The sequence below is a fragment of the Lycorma delicatula genome, chromosome 1 (genome assembly GCF_047948215.1).
Source record: "Lycorma delicatula isolate Av1 chromosome 1, ASM4794821v1, whole genome shotgun sequence".
Lineage (NCBI taxonomy): Eukaryota > Metazoa > Arthropoda > Insecta > Hemiptera > Fulgoridae > Lycorma > Lycorma delicatula.
In genome coordinates this window covers 88155824-88173423 of record NC_134455.1, presented here as the reverse complement: position 1 = coordinate 88173423, position 17600 = coordinate 88155824, and the positions used below count along the sequence as shown (strand labels likewise).

Sequence of the window (17600 nt, the reverse complement as noted above, 5' to 3'; positions counted from 1 at the left end):
GTGAAAAGTTAGTAATATGATAGTTTTTGGCGTTTAAATACGTTACTTTTTATTTTATGTTCATAAATGAATTTGTCTGCATTAAATGAATATATAGTGTAATTCCATTTTCTTTACTCTAATGTGTTTTTATTTTATTGCATAGAAATCTGAATGAAAGACATCAGCGTGTGTGCTTGTGGATATAAATCTGTTGTAGTACTTAACACATTTTTTCAATAACCATTTACGATTTATGTTTTATTAAAATTATAATAGAAAACCATAATTCTTTCCTAGTTGATCTATCATTCTGTAGGAAATTAATATAATAACATTACTGCAAATTGATTTCTAGATCACAACAAATCATAAACATTTTATGTTTTAACAAGATTACAACAATTGATCAGGTATCTAGCATAATAGCTGCCCTTCCATCCTCAAAAGTTTGTAAAATGTTATCTCTGGTGTTTAAATTTATCTTCAAGTATTCAGATTATATTTCCTGCATAATTTGCAATACATAAATACTGTACAATCTTAATAAAAAATAATTTACAAAACATTTTTATCCTTTTTTTTTCTTTTTTTGTAATAAGTTTGTGTATTTTTGATTAGTTACTACATTTTTCATTTATTTACTACATTTTATTAATTTGTTCTTAATTAGATGTAATTTTCTTTGATTAAATTAATTAACTATACAGATTTTTATTTCATAATGTTGTTGAATTTATTCTGAACTTAGTGTAAATTTTCTTATAAAGATTAAACAATACTTAAGTTAACAAATGTTTAGAGAACTAACTACTATTTAGGCTATTGTTTGATACATCTCCAGTACACAATTGGTTGAAGTAACTAACTTGTTTCCTGTTTCCAGGTTGGTTTCTCAATTTCTATTTATTGTTTGTTTTAGTTTACTTTACATTTGTTCACTTGAAGAAATTTCTTTGGGTACAAAAGCTGCAAGATGAAATATTTTATCACTGTTTTAGTTTGGTTTGTTTACATATAAAAAAACAAAATAGGATTAAAAGTCAATTAACATATTTAGCAGTTTATTTAGCCAACTTAATTTTAATAATTAAAAATTCAAACAGCTTGTCATTAGTACTATTCACTCCTGTAAATACATTGACATATTTTTTTAACATTCCATTCATCTAAAAAAATTATTAGTTTTTCATTAGTTTTCCTGTAAAAATAATAAAAAATTGACATACTATTAAGCTTCAGTTTCTGAGAAACTGTTAGTATTGGTCAGCTTTCTTTATTATTGTGTGAATTTAAATAAAAGTTTCTTTTTCAGGTGCTTCACATCAAAAATATGTCGTTAAGCAGTATGTCAAAAAGATCTGGTCAATTATTACTGTTCTGTTTTTTCTATAAAAACATTGGGTTTTTTTAAGTATCGATATTTTTTCAGGTCTGACAAAAAATGTCTTAAGAGTCGACCTCATTCATTAACATTTTCCTTTTATTCAATATATATTCTTTAATATTAGTTTTATTCATTAAAGGTTTCCAAATAGATATTGATGTTTACATCAATCTGTTGTAGTTATTATAATCCACTTATTGTTTTGCATTTTTGATAAAACCTTCTTTATAAAATCTCTAACCAAATGTTATTTATTTTAATAATCTTGTTCAATCTTTTTGATTATATTTTATTTTATTATTAAAATAAAACACTGAAATTAATATTTAGTTGGTCTGCTATGAAATCATGTTTATAAAATATTGTAATTGTTCTTAGAAACCATTTTAACATTTTTTATAAATTTGCTTTTTTCTCATACACAGTAAAAGGTGTAAGGAGTTTTTAAAATTTCTTAAACTTTATGTACATAAATATCATGAATATTAGGCAGTTGAAGGCTTCAATTAGTATTTATTAGCAGTACTTAGTATTTAATTATTATTTCATATAATATAGATAATGCTACAGAAGTTTACATTATACTAGAGTTTATTAGTAAATAATTTTTTTTGCATCACTAAAACAGTCAGTTTCATTGGGATCGTGGTGTTTAAAACATATGAATTCTAATTTGCATAGATTGTTGTTAAGTTGTATTATATTTATTAAATCAGCTGATGTATTTTCTTATATTATTTTTGCTGTTAATTCTGTGGTCACTTAGCATTATTTAATTTTGGTGTGAAGTATAGGAGTTAGATATGACCTTGGAGAAATCCTTCATTTTAATATATTGTGCAGACTTTATTACACTTGACCAAAATTTCATTTTGAATTTAGTAGAAAAAATTTGAATGCTTTACTATATACATAATTAGGAATAATGGACCAATGAGTAAACATTGAATTACTAGAAAATTCAAATTATAACAAATTAATCAAGTTAAGTTGTAGTTGTAAGGGATAGAGTTTACCCAGTTTTATAAAAAATAAAAATTAAGATAACTTATTAGTCTAATTGATTTAATTATATATTATATCCATATTAACATATTTTAGGGTACTTCATTTTATTCACTGGTTCTAAGAAAAAAGGAAAAAGAAAGTCTGGGTATAGATGTAGTGTCTGATCTTCCTCTACTACTGGAAGGTATTAGAAGAACTAGTATTATCTGATTAGCATCTCAGATCCCAGTTTTTTAGACTTGATTAGTAACCGAGAGTCTTTGGATAGATCTGTAAGCTGAGATAACCCCATCAAACCACACACAAACGCCAAGTAGAAAGTGCTGTAAAGATCATAATCTTAACATAGGTTAAATGGTATTCCTTATTCATCCTAGGTAGTTTTTGTGTGATACATGCTGGGTCCACATTAAAGGAATCTGAACTACTGTATTCTTTGTACTTGAGTGGTTTGACTGAGGTGTCTCAAGGTGTCTCAAAAGCCAATCTAGAACTGAGGGGCTGTCAGATGAAACCAAAGCTTAAGTTTACATTTTTTGTGTTGTTCTCCTTAGTGACAGAAGTAGTGACAGACAATTGACTGCTAATGTCAGCATATTTGTTGAGAATTAAGAAATTTGTTTTAGTACTTTAGAGGAGGTTAGAAAGAAGTAGTTAATATTATTGAAAGAATGAGGGTAGTATTCTCCAAAATGTAAAATAATGGAATCTGAGCCTGAACAACCACTCAAGTAATGATTTGGTATTTAGAACAACTTCAACAAAATTTTAAGATCTGGAACTGATTATATTATTTGTAAAATTATTAAATTTATAAAATAGTTATAATTTGTACCACTTATTTTATCCCCTGCTGAGTGAAGACTCAGCAGGGGAAAAATCTCGGGTTCTGCATTGCTTCTTACAGAAATGGATCTGTTAGTGTTAATTACACTGTCTGCATTAGCTTTAATAGCTGGGACAGTGCAACATATTTGAGGTATAGCCAGAGTTTTGATCTCTTGAGAGTATTATGTTCATTATGTAACTACTCTGTGATAAACAGATTGAAGGTGTTACTATTGGCCTAAATATCACCTGCATGCTGATATGCAACTACATATTTAACTTTGTTTATAAGGAAACAGGAAAATGCTAATTTCCCTCTTTCTTTTTCTGTATAAGCCTGGCATGAGATCTTATTAATGCCTGTGTCATTAATGGGAAAAGCGTTCTGTTGTGTTATGTTGCCAACAACTGTTACTTACAGTTATGGTAGCTATATAACTTATACACACACACACAATTCTAAATACAGTATATGTGCTGCTAATAATTTAATCTCTGAATAATCCTTCTTTTTAGTAAAGAATTAATTACAAATTTTTATTTGTAATTCATAGATAATATTTTTATTAAATTACTAAGCCGATGTTGTTAAGTACTAATTACTAAGGCAGCATTCTAATAGGAAAGTTCTAAACATTATCATGCAGAAGATTATTTCTACTTAAGTATGTAATATTGTAATTTCTACATACATATTTATGTATTATTATTGTTTTAAATTGTGTAATTAATTTTTATTTTCCTAAACTGAACACACAGTATGTTCATTCGACTTTTATTTTTTTATTAGTAGAGGTATACTGTGATCTTTTTCCTCAGTTTTTGGTAAATTTTTGCCTTCAGGTGCAATAAATAATCGTACCTGCCTATAAATAACTTAGTTCAATTAATATGTACTATTCGGCTACTATTTTATTGCTGAAGCAGAAAAGAAACTGGCTAAAACTGTAAAAATGTATTTCCTAAGAAACTTGTTTTGTTTCAATTTTTATTTACAGTAATTGTGATCCTGTGAATTATTCTGTTGAAATACATCGTTAACAGTTAAATCTCAACTAATTATTCAATCTTTCAAACAGTAACTAATCCACTGTTTGAAACAAAAAAAAAAATAAAAAATACATTTCTTTTAGTTAGGTTGTTTCAGTTTTTATTCTCTTTAATTTTTTTTTGAAGAATTTAATTCCAGTTAATATTTTAAAAGGATCCTGAGTAAATAAATACAAAAAAGATCATTTTCACTGAGATGAGAGAGAAAATAAATTAATATATTGTAATATAAAATATTTTGGTACGTACGTATTAACGCCACCGCAGCTACAGCTTTATTTAAAAACAAAGTAATCAATCAGATTTTGGTGGAAAATGGGCCGAAACAGATTCAAAACAGAATATAAAATTATATATATTATTATATATATTATTTTATATTATAAAATATTAAAATATATTAGTATTATATAAAATATATAGTATTAATATTAAAATATTAATACTATATTATATTTATAATTTGATTATTTAAATAATAAATAATTGCAATAATTACTGAATTTATTAAATAAATACTCAAAAAATTACGGTGTTAATTAGTCAAGGTTAGCGAGCTTAGGTTAAGTTTTATTAAATTATATTTATAAAATAAATATTTATTTATTTATGTTAAACTCTATATCGGCCCATTTTCCACCAAAATCCAATTGACTACTTTGTTTTTAAATAAAGCTGTAGCTGCAGTGGTGTTAATACATAAGTACCAATATTTTATAAGATGCAACTTAAATTCAGTTTATAAAAAAAATCACCATACTTTTATATTAATAATATTGGTTACCACCAGATATAAAAATATCTACGTAATGGAATAATCTGCTTTAATTCTCTATGAAGTGCAAAGATAAAATAAAAATATTCATAGCAACATAATGAAGTTAATTTTTTTATTTATAGATGACCTTGGAATTTTAACTCTGACCTTATTTATTTTGTATATTCAGCTTGTATTTTACATTACTTTTAGTTTTTAAAAATTTTTCAATTTGTGAGATCCAAAATTTGAAAATGTAATTCTTAACAGCAGGAATATTTAGCAAAAATATTGCTAAGCTGTAGGTAATGCTGAATTAGTTTCTTATCTCTTGGTTTCATGTATTTAGTTAAACATTCAGCGAGCCATACTTGTTTTTTATTTTGTAAAGTGTTTGTTGTGTTGATGTAAAATGAGTTATTCACTAGTGCAGTGTGTTCTTATTCTAACAGCATTCTTTTAAAATATGTTTCCTGACACTCATTTACAAAATAAATCATAAAAATGTTTGCACAATCACGTTTTATTAAAATTGTGGGGGTAGGAGGTAATTTGCACTCTGGTCATCCTTCTGTGCTAATAGCTGAAGTAGTTAACTTCATTAAAAACGGACTGCTACAGACTCCTGTAGAATTCCAGTCTTTCACAATGAACTTTACTAAGTATCTAAAAAAAAACATATGTAAGAAAGGTTTTAGAGAAATTGTTTTTCAGTGATTTGAGTTTTCTTTCTTTCCTCTCCCCTCAGAATTTGTAGATACTGATTTACAAACAAAAATCTAAAATTATTGTTTTTGTTTTTTATTTTCTTGTAGAGATTTATACAATATGAATTTCATAAGCGAGTTAAAAAAAATAAATAAATTTATTTTTCCTTTTACTTTATTTGTTTGAATTATTGAAGCAATTTTTACTGAATATTGCATTAATATAAACTCTCTGGTAAATATTTCTAAATGGATATTGATAGTGAAATATTTTTTTTGTAAAAGTTGATTTGAGTAATTGTTTGATTATGTACTTGTCTTTAAATTTAAGGGAAAAAATTAGTATTTCACGTAGTAACAAATATTTTTAATTGTTCAGTATATGAGCTTTTTTTTAATGATTTTCAGTTTTAAATTTAGCATTTTTATGAATTTAAAGAAATAATTTTTTTAATCTATAGTTTTGTGATAATTGTTTGCATGTATTTAAAATGTTGTTTTCTCTATAACAAAAACATGTTTCAATAAAATTCTCATCTATTTGTATGGACTGTTTTAATAATAGGCTTGTTTGTTATAAGCTTAGTGTTATTGTGGACATATTACAATATGCATTGGATTTGATTGAATATCAGTCATTTAATGTTCATCAATTAAGAATTTTTTGATCAGAAAAAAATTTTTGTTTAATTTTTCAAGTAGCAGTTTTTTTTATAACTATTTACGTAGTGCTTTTATATTAAATAATGCTGTCAGTTATTGGTATCACATATCTTAAGTCTATAACAGTTATTTTGTTATATTTGGTGTTTAAGTTATGCTTGCTGCGTATTTTGTTTGGTTAAAGTACTGCTGTATTTAGGAGGTAATTTTATCAACAGTGGGGGTAGGTGTTCTGCATTGCTCCATTTGTAATGCTTGTTTTATATACTACAGGAAGTACATTTGTAAAATCAAAAGTTATCTGTTGAATAGTGAAATTACCATTTGAACGGTTGAATTAAATATTTTGTTTGAAAACGGCAATGTATTTTAAATTATTAAATAGAAGAAGAAATTGTATGATGAAGTTCAGTTTTGTAGCATACATACTGCATGTGAATTAATATTATTACAATTGTATGAAGTTTTTTACCCTACAGAATTCTTGTTACATCACTCCCTCTAAGTTGTTGGATAATCATAATTAACTTCTTTTTTTTTTAATCAGTTTTACTGTATTTAAAATATATTTTAATTATAAAAAATGTATTATTACAGCTCTTAAAGATTAAAATATAAGTTAATCCATTGAAAGAACTCAACAATCTTGGATCTTAACAACAAGTTGAATGAACAACTTGACGACTGAAGTTTGTGACAAACAAGTTTGATGTCAATGTTTGTGAAAACTTGATGAATGAAGTTTTCACAAGTTGACAGAAAGATGAATAATTGTAGATAATTTATTCTTATAAATCATTTAGAATTTTAGTTAAAGTGGATAGACAAATTGATATGCTATAAGAGTATTTGTTCAGATCTGAAAAATTTAGAGAAACTTATTGGTTACTAAAAACTTTGGGCAATAGAAAGCATTTTAATTGCAAATGTGTATTAGGATTTTTTTTAGTAATTAAGCATGTGTATCCCATAAAATATTGTGTTTTCATTGGGATCTAAAAGTGGGCTGAATGGGGTTAGCATCAGATGTGTGCTACAGAATCGAGTAAAAATTACTTCATAAGATAATATTTAGCATGTGGAGTATTACATAAAAGGGTTGAACAGCGCAGACTTAGATGGTTTGGCCACTTAACAGAGATTGCCAGTTGGGCGTGTATAAAAAAAAATTAATTTAGACAATAGGAGGAAGTTTAAGAAAAAATTGAATAGATTGTAGAAATGAATTTATTTATATATATATATATATATATATATATATTTGTGATGCGATATCATCATTGTTATCACTTACCTAGCTCATGTTTTTATAATAATTTAAAAATTTATAAAATAAGCTCTGAACCATTAATTTCAGGAGAATCATTTCGTTGTTCTTTTCATTAGGTATTACATATTCTGTTCTATAATTTCATCAACAAGCTACTGTAAATTGTAACAGGTATTTCAGATATCTGTTCTTTAGCTGGTATTCATTTACAACTCTATAGCGATATTCTTTGTAATTTTCTACTATATCCTTGTTAAGTCCTACATGTATACCATTTGTGAGAAGTCAGCAGAATAACCAATTAATTTGTCGGCAGCTAAAGTTTATACAAAACAAAAATTGTACATATTTATATATCAAAACATGTGCGACCACAACTTATTTGGTGTACTGCCACAAAATGACATTGAATTCCAGATCTTTCTTATTTGTTAGAAACTTAACTGTATCTTCAAGAATTAACCATAAAATTTTAGTTTAATTTAAGCTAGGATTAGCTCTAGATATATGTATTATTTCTAAACACAATTTCACTATTTTATGACAGCTGTTATATCACAAAACAAAGAACACTTCTTCAAGATCAGATGTGTTGTTGAATATAATATGAACAGAAAGTTGTTGTAATAACTTTGAACACAATTGACTTACCCTTTTCTTTAAAAGGAAGAACACAGGGAATCATCTCCATTCCCTGTTTTCTTTAATCATCATAACTAACTGTGTCAGAGTTTCCTTAACAGAGAGTCTTTACTTGTAATATCTCTTTGCTATCATTTATTAGGTTGCCGTTTGCATATTTGCAATGTAATATAAATGTTTAATTGTTCAAGTGTCAGGACAGAAATAAACTTGCCTCACCATTTCATATCTTCACTCCAAGACCTCTAGCTAAAAAATATTAAAAATATTCTCTGTAAGATGCTATCTTGAAAAAGATTTTTATTTTTCAATGCAGTCTAAAACATTGGTGCACTTACACTATTTCTTTTTCAATAGTACCTGTTCCATATAGATCTTTTAGTCAGTTTCTTCTCATTTACACCTTAGATTTGACTTCATCATTCATGAAATTTTGACTGCCTAAGTGAGTTTTTAGAGAACCAAATAGGTGAAAATCACTTCCAGCTAAGTCAGGCTGTAAAGTCAACATTTAAATTGCCACACTAAGTCACAACTTCTCTCATAGGTTAATTAAGTTATATGAGGCCCCTTCTAGTAAATTTTTTATAATATTTTATTCAAATTGCAACTTGAAACATCAGCAGAACTTCAGTATGATGCAGCATTGACGTTATCTTACTTTCGATTGTCATCTCAACTAGTTCGGCACATATTCTCTATCATCAGTGTATCTAGAGATATTGACTCATTTCATTCATTTTGTGATCCTCAACCAGTTGCCTGGGAACCCACAAAGACTCACTTTTTGGAAATTTGAATGATCATGCTGTTGGCTAAATTTCAAGAACGTTTTGTTAAAGTTTGCTATGTGTCATCTGTCATTACCAACTTTTTGGCTCTAATCATCTCTTCTCCCTGGTGCTAATGGTTCTGTTGGAATCTAAACGAGGTGAAAGGTTGGTCTACAACAAAAGCGTTTGAGAGAATTAATAGACCTCAGTATGCAAAAAGCTTCTCACCATAAAAATGTGTACTTTGTGTTTTATATTGTTGAAATAACTTTTCTTTAAGGTTTAATAATATATTTGTATCTATGGAGGATACTGCTTATATAATATTAGCACAAGCTGCCTTAATCTGATATTTGTAGTTTGCTCATTATTCTTTTTTTCATGTTATGTTATTTGTGAAATTATGAACTTTAAACATTTTTTTAAATTTCTTACATTTTTTATTTATTTATTTTTTCAAGATTTATCTTGGTGATTTAATTATTGTTAAAAAAGCTGTATCAAAGTTCATGTTCCTTTATATATAATTAAATTAGTATCACTTAAAAAAAGATTCTTTATAAAATATTTTAAGTTCTTTTTAGTTCATTTATTGTAAAAAATTATTAATATCTAGGTATGATATGTTTTTTCTCTGTTTATATTTATCTCTTTTATGGAATTTATTGATGATTTTTTTTTAATTTTATTTATGTTAAAATATTATATGAATAGTATGCTATTTTCTCTTTTATTTTGTAATATATTTATTTCTCATACATTTTTCATAATCCCCCAAGTATACACTTTTCTCAGCTGAAATAAGTATGAATTATTTGATACGAAGTGGAAAGTTTTGTGCATTGAACCGGTTGGGAATTGGAATTTGAATTTGTAGAAGATTCATTTTTTATCTATCCAGGGAATGTAGTTTGAAATTATATTTGAATCAATTGGAGCATATAATCAGATAAACTTATCTCTGAATCGTTAAGCCGCAATCAGGGATGTATTGGTTTTCAAAGGAAAATTTGAATCAAATTATGTTAGTATTATTTGTAATACATCTGTTGAATAGTATAATGGTGAATCGCTCATATTTTGACAGTTTAATATTGTTAATACATTATTTTAATTTAAATGTTATATTAAGATATTATATGCTATTTAAGGTATATGCTATTAAATAAAAATTATAAGTATTTATTATGTAAATTGTATACGACAGAAAAAATGCTGGTGCTAAAATAGTAACCACGCCTCTAATTTTTCCGTGTATTGATCTTTTAGTTTCCATTTAGGCCAGAAATATTAAAATGTTTGTTGAAAATTATGTAATTGTGTTTATGCATTGTACATGGACACTAGTTACATTATATCTAAAAACAAGAAAAAAAGTAAAGCCCTAATTGGTATATAACAGCTTTGAGATTTGTCATATTTCACTAAGTTTTTTCGTCGACTTTAAAACCCACCAAAGTAAATTGATGGATTATTTTATTAGGTAGATAATAGAAAGCTACCTATTGTAATGGGTAACATTATTCGACTTCCGCAAAATTTCGGCATATCTGCCGTAATTTTGCGCCAATCACTTTCAAATTGGTACATAAAATATAACGACCAGAATCTCTTTCGAGTTCGTTCAAAATCGGACCATGGGGGGGGGGGGGCTTTTTCGAAAAAAGCTGTAACTTTCTTGTTAAGTAAAATATCGAATTCGTTTTAAAGTTCCTACTATTCTTTGGATAAGGGCCTAAAACTTATCTAAGTAAAGTTTTTTGATATCGCCAACCATTGGCCAACGAGATAGAAAAAATTAGGTTTCGAAGACAAAACAAAATCATACCTCCCTTAATAGGCAGGTATAGAATCGGTTTAAGTGGTAGTTAGTCCTCTGAACGTTACCTAAAACTTTTCTCTAAAATAATTTTTGATATGACCAACCTTGCGGTAAGGGATGACCAAAATGTTGCTGGAATTGTAAGAAGATGGGGCTAAACGTGAAACTTTTTTCACATGCAGCTGTTGTCGTATCGGATAAATTTGAAGTATTTCTTAACTTTAAGGTGGAAACTTTTTACCCCCTGCCTAGCACCGGTGAAATCAACCTCCGCTTTCCGGCGTGCCGAAAGGTAATTTTTTTCAATATTTTGTTATTTTTGGGAGCAGTCATGCGTCATTTTTTCAGTTTTTTTCTATTTCATGTTAAGAAAAGTGTTTTGGTTTTTTTTTTACGTTTGATTCAGTTTTTGCATGTTCTTACTCTTCATAAGATGGACCGATTTTGACGATTTTTTATTATTTTATAGAGATTCCTTTGGTGGTCATGTTTTAATTTAATTCCGGATAACTGGAAGTATTTTCGAAACATAAAATTTCATCTTGTGTAAGACGATTTAAAAAAAAAAATTTTTTTAAATTATCGTTATTGATTTGTATTAGATTATTATAGCATAATGATGTATCGCGTGATGTAGTTTTAATACCCAAAGTATTTTCGCACGAAAATTCAAGAAAATTAGATGTAAAACTTGGGGTAAAAAATAATACATATTCCTGTTTTTCCAGAGACCGTTAGCTCCAGCAACTTAATAGTTACTGACAACGTTTCTTCTCATTCCTTTTCTAACTTGTATCAAAACACAGATTTCTTATAATTGCTTTTGTTGCGTATGGCTTGTTTTCATAAGGACATTTTTTTTCTTGAGGCTCACAGTTTTTAAATGAAAAGAAAGTATATAAATCAAAATTAATATTTAAAAAATAAATAACTTACATCATATCTACGTAAAAAATGCGGTAAAAAATAATTTTTCAATGTTCTTCAAAGTTTGTGACTTTTAAAGTTTAATCTGTTCGTAATTATTTGAGTTTAATTTGGCGCCGTTTTCAAAAGTTGAAATTTTTTAAAGAGTCAAAAACAAATTATATTTTTGAAAATATATGTGCAATTTTTGAAAATTTTGTGTTTTTTAAATGTGTAAATATCTTTTTTCTTGTTAAAAATTGTATTCTTATTTTTTATTTGGCGGTTTTAAAATACGTATTCACTATCCAACATCTCGATTCCCCCCCCGAGGGGAGAAGATCCCACCTCGTAGCGTGTCCGGTCGCTACACCACCCCCTCCGTTCCTAGCCACTAGTGGCTTTAACGGAGGACATCTTCTCGCCCTCAAACTGATTGCGCACCACAGCTTTCAGTCCAGGCCCCGCAGAGATGGCACCGATGCAGATGCCCCGAGGGACATCTGTATCGGTAAAATTCACCCCGAGATAGTTTTACGTGTTTATGCCTTCAGAATGAAGACAAAGGACACCTGCAGCTACCACGTCGCCCTCAGGAACTAAGCTAGAAGCCTAACCGCGGAACGAAGACCCCGCGCCTAGATCTAACTATTAAAGAGCCACTTTCTGAATGTCTCAGATCCGTACTAATAACCTCAACAACAATTTTATACATCGAAATTTAGACCTAGTTCCCTTAAGAACCCCGCTTAATACTCAAAATGAGTTTCTATCTGACTCCGTTTCGGTCTGCCCGGGAGAGGAGAATTAACGCCTACTCCCGCACAGCGCCATCACGGAGTCCCGCGTGACATTCACCATCTTTCGCAGACCGCCGCCAAGACTTCCCTGCATACCACCAAAGCAGTACCCAGAGAAGCCCCGCCGACAGTGTCATTAGCTCATTAGTGCCCCCGTCGGAGCGCGACCGCACCCACCGGGCAAGAATAATCCCGCCCGCCGACAACGGCCGCAACTCCGCCGACAGCGTGATTAAATACATACCACCAATACATCTAACTGAGGCACGCTGCCTTAAGCGACTACCTTCGGCCAGTCAACTGCCCAGGTGGTCCCTAGCCACCCAGGTTCCTATCACCTACTAAATCCCTTCGGCAGCCCTGCTCAGGGCGAGGAAGCGAAGGAAGCCAGCAACTATTGTCCACTCTCTACGAGTCCTCCAGTTGACTCGTAGATCCAAAATAGAGTTTACTCTCTCGAGTTCCCTAGCAACTCTGGTACGTTCAGCTTCGTACCGGGGAAATATGTGAAGGACATGGTCCACGGTGTCATCGACCCTACAGTCCGGACAGAAGCCGGAATCAACCAATCTAAACTTTGCCAATTTATCCCTAAAGGCACCACGTCCTGAGAGGAACTGAGTGGTATGCCGATTGGGGGATACCCAGCTAATCGCTCGCAACTCTCTAACATTGGGAAATATACCATGCGTATAACGACCTGTCAAAGAAGTATTCCACCTATCTTGCCAAGAGTCGAAACCTTGGTCTTCGATCTCACGCATACGCCCAGCAGTAAGAAGGCAACATACGCTGGCTACTTACTTCTTTGCAACATACGCTGGCTACGTTCCGTAGCCGAAATATCCACAGGTTTGATGCCCGCGATCACAGTTACTGCCTCTCGTGAGACAGTCCTGTAACCACCGACAACCGCTAACAAAAGAAGACGCTGGGCTCGTAATAGAATCTCCCTATAACATTGGTACCGCAAACGATGAGCCCAGACGGGCGCAGCGTACAACATAATGGCCTCACAAACGCCTTTATAAAGAATCCGCATGGTATGGAAATTCAACCCCCAATCGGGATAGACCACTCTACGGACGCCGAAGAAAGCATCAATTGCCTTCTTCGCCACATACTGAAGGTGCTCCTTGAAGAGAAGCCTCTCATCAAGGATAACACCCAGATATTTCTGAAGGGTGACATACCTAATTGAACGACCGTCCATCACAACCCGCGGATGGTGAGTTGCAGCTAAACGGCCCTTCAAAAACATCATAGTGGTTTTCTCCGCACTGAAAACCATCTTATGCTGAAGACTCCACAACCGCAAAACCCTACATGCCGGTGCCGCTCTGAGCTCGATCTCAGCACGCGAACTACCCTTAACCAGCAGCAGCCCATCGTCGGCATAAGCCACGACGCGACAGCCACTGGGCAAGCGCAGCCGCATGAGAGAGTCAAACTCGATGGTCCAGACGAGTGGACCTAATACACGGCCCTGTGGACATCCTTTTGACAGGGTCTTTCCTACTTGCGAACTGCAGTCACGAAGGACAACAGTTCTTTCGCTGAAATAACTCGAGAGAGTCCTAATTTCTTCCTGCGTGCAACCACGCTTCTGCAGTTGAAACAAGGCAGAGGGCCACCACAAGTTATTAAATGCCCCGGATATGTCCAAGAAGACACCGAGTACATACTTGCACTCACTGCCTGAAGCCAGATCCAGGATCCTAATAATCGCATCCTCTGTACTCTTACCGGGTCTAAAGCCATACTGGTCGTCCATCAGCATGTGATTCAAAGTAAGCCTACTATTAATGCGGAGGTAAAGTACCTTCTCGAAAAGTTTTCCAACAACTGGTAAGAGCGTCAGAGGACGGTAAGAAGAACTAACGGTGGGGTCCTTGTCGCCACCCTTGAACAACAGCTTCAAGATTCCACGCCTCCAGCAAGCCGGGAAATACCCGGCAAACAAACACCTATTGAACACCCTAAACGGGCCAAGAATTACAGGCAGGGTGCGAACAAGGAGCTCCACCGTGATACCATCATACCCGGGGGCTTTGTTTCTAGCAAGGCTACAGATTACTTGGAGGACTTCCGCCTCAGTAATCTCCAAAGACACAGAGTCCGTATTGAAGTTTGCAACCGCCGCTCGAACTCTCCGGTGATACCAGGTCTCACCAACCTCGGTATCATCGGGGAGCAGATCGTCCATCAGAAGAGATAGAACACGATCTTTCTCAACAACAACGCCGTCCTGGGTCGAGAGAGCCGACAGAAGACTGTCCTTTTTACGTTTGTGACCAAGTACACGATAAACAACACCCCAAGGGTCTTTATTCCCTTGCTCTTGGACAAAAGAGCGCCACGAATCTCGTTTAGAAGTCCTAATTCTATGAAAATACTCGTTCCTTTTCTGAGGATACTCCTCAAACAAGGCCTCGCGCCGGTCAGGATCACGCGCACGCTGTGCGGCTCAACTGAGTCGGCCCACGGCCTGCTTTATCGCAGTCAAGTCCCGAGACCACTAACCAGCTACTTTCTCTCGACCCGTACTACGAGGGATTGAAAGTTCTGCGGCTTCAACCACCGCAGAGGAGAAATTCTTTGCCAGGTTATCTAGAGGGACCTCATCCAGGGTACGAGTGAACACCTCGTACCCTGGCCGCAAGAATGTTTGAAAACTTGGGCCAATCCGCCCGCCTATGCAAGAAGCGCCCTTGCTGAACAGGGGCGTCCGCCCTAAAGACATCGCGCAGCCCACCTATCCAATCAAAAACTATGAGCCGATGGTCGCTTTCGCAATCATCGACTACAGACCAGTTCTGAATCCTACCAGGGATATTCTTGCCTATGGTAACATCAATGTTGGTACCAAGGAAGGTCCTCCGCAATCCCACCGCGCCGGCGAAGGTTGCCGACTCGCCGGCGACATTGAACACCTCAAAACGATGCTGCGCGATGAAGCCTTCTAGCAATTCTCCGCCGTCGTCTGTGATCCCACTGTGCCAAAGAAGCGATTTGGCATTCGCATCAACTCCTATAAGAATAGGACGACCCGCTACCAGCCTGATAATTCTATCCCATCTTTCCAAATGTAATTCAGTGGGATCTCTGTACTGAAAGTACGAACTAACCACAACTAGGTCGAAACCATCCACAGCAAGCTTAACAACGACATGATGCGTGTCAGAGGCCTGCCGTACAAAGATACTATCAATAGACTTCCTGCACAGAACGGCGGATTTACTATCACCTACATGGAACTTATTCCAGCCTGAAAAACCTGGCAGGTCACCCTTGACCACATACGGGTGTTGAAGAAGTAAAACATCGAGGCTCCGCTTTTCAACGACGTTACCTAACTCGACTTGGACCGCATAGGCACCCTGGGCATTGAGTTGACCGAACCTAACCATCGAGCTAGTTGAAGTAGACCTCAACCGCTCTTAAATAGCTACCACACTCCCTACTGTTGATGGAGTGCCTATGGTTTCTGCGTAACCGCTTGCAGTTAACGCAAACCGGAGCCTCCTTCTTTTGCGGACAATCGTCACGCTTGTGGCCCTCCTCACCACAATGCGCGCAGACCGACGCATATTTACAGAATTTGGCCCTATGGCCGAACCTACAACATTTAAAGCACCTCTGCATATCAAGGTTTTCCTTGACGAGGCAAGAGGCAAAATCGACGAAGACCCTACCATCGGACAAAAACTTCTGGTGGAGACCAGCACCTAATTCGAAAACTCCGTGATACCGAGGGGCATCACGCTTTCCAGTCTTAAAGACTAACCTACACTGCTCTTTGAACATGGCCGCATCCAAATCAGTATTCTGCTCTCGAATGAAAGACAGAACTTCCTCATCAGAGAGACCCCGCTCGATGTCATATATAATGACTCGGGGCTTTCTCAATCGCTTGGGGTCCACCTTGACCTCAAGCTTCTGCACCGCTGGAGAGTCCTTGATGACTTGGACCGTCTCCTTGTTATCCGCAACGACGACTAAACCCTTGCTGGTCCCCCTTATATCTCGAATCCTAAGCCGATTCCGGTCGCCACGAAGGGCCTCCCGGAAATCGCGCTTCAATTCCTGACTCGTGGTCTTGGAGCCCTTCGCCTTGTTAACAAAAACTACCTCCGGCTTCTTTACCGCTTTGCTGGCCTCTCGTTTGGTCTTCAGGACCTCAGCGTAGCGCCTGGGCTGCGCTGGGGCCTGAACAACCACCTTGGGAGCCTTGACCTCTTGGGGCTTGGAGGCCAAGGCCTCGAAACCCTCGCTTACCGCCACAAAAGCTTACCTAGCCGGGGGAGAATTGTCTTCCTCGCACCCGAGCTGACTCCGCCGGAAAGAGAAAGAAAGTCTACCAAGTAGTCCAGGTCCTCCTGGACTACCTTCAACAGCAGGGCAGAACTACCAGGTCTGCCCTTTGAATTCTTGAAAGCCTCTACTACAGGGGAGGACCGCACCTGGGTGGGTGCCCCTGTGTCCATCGGGTCGCTTACCTCGTCCTCTGAGGAGTTAGTCGACGGCACCGGCGCTGGTTTCCTCTTCCGCCTGGACTTCTTTACTACTTCGAACTCCGACATGGCCGAAGATTCCTTAACGTACTTGAAAACTGACGAAATTCTCGCTGTCTACTATCAACTGGTTTGGGCAAGCCCACTGTGTGACGACTGCCCGCAGCGAGTACGGGCAGTTGGAGACCCTTACGTTCTCCTGTCACTCTTTGTGCCTCTTGACCTTTCAGCCCCGTTGAGGCGGACACGCGTCGCAGAAAACTTTCTCCCTTCACTCCCGCAAAAAAGCGAAAAGATGAGTCTGAATTATACCTTGTGCTAGTTGTGATAGCAATCCTCAGTCGGTTGACTTGATACCACTGGAAGGTACACACTCGACCAGCAGTCAAAACACCAAAAGCAGACAAAACAACAGTACTCTGGACGCACTAAAGGAGACCAGAGTATTCACTATCTAACAAAGAAAATTTGGTAGATATTTTTAATCTTTTGAA

The 17600-nt window shown here is 34.5% G+C and overlaps 1 protein-coding gene across 1 annotated transcript in view; it reads left to right on the top strand.

The window, feature by feature from the left end:
- The window catches only part of Unc-115a (actin binding LIM protein Uncoordinated 115a), a 430063-nt gene that overhangs the window by 954 nt on the left and 411509 nt on the right, over nucleotides 1-17600 (top strand). The window lies entirely within an intron of this gene.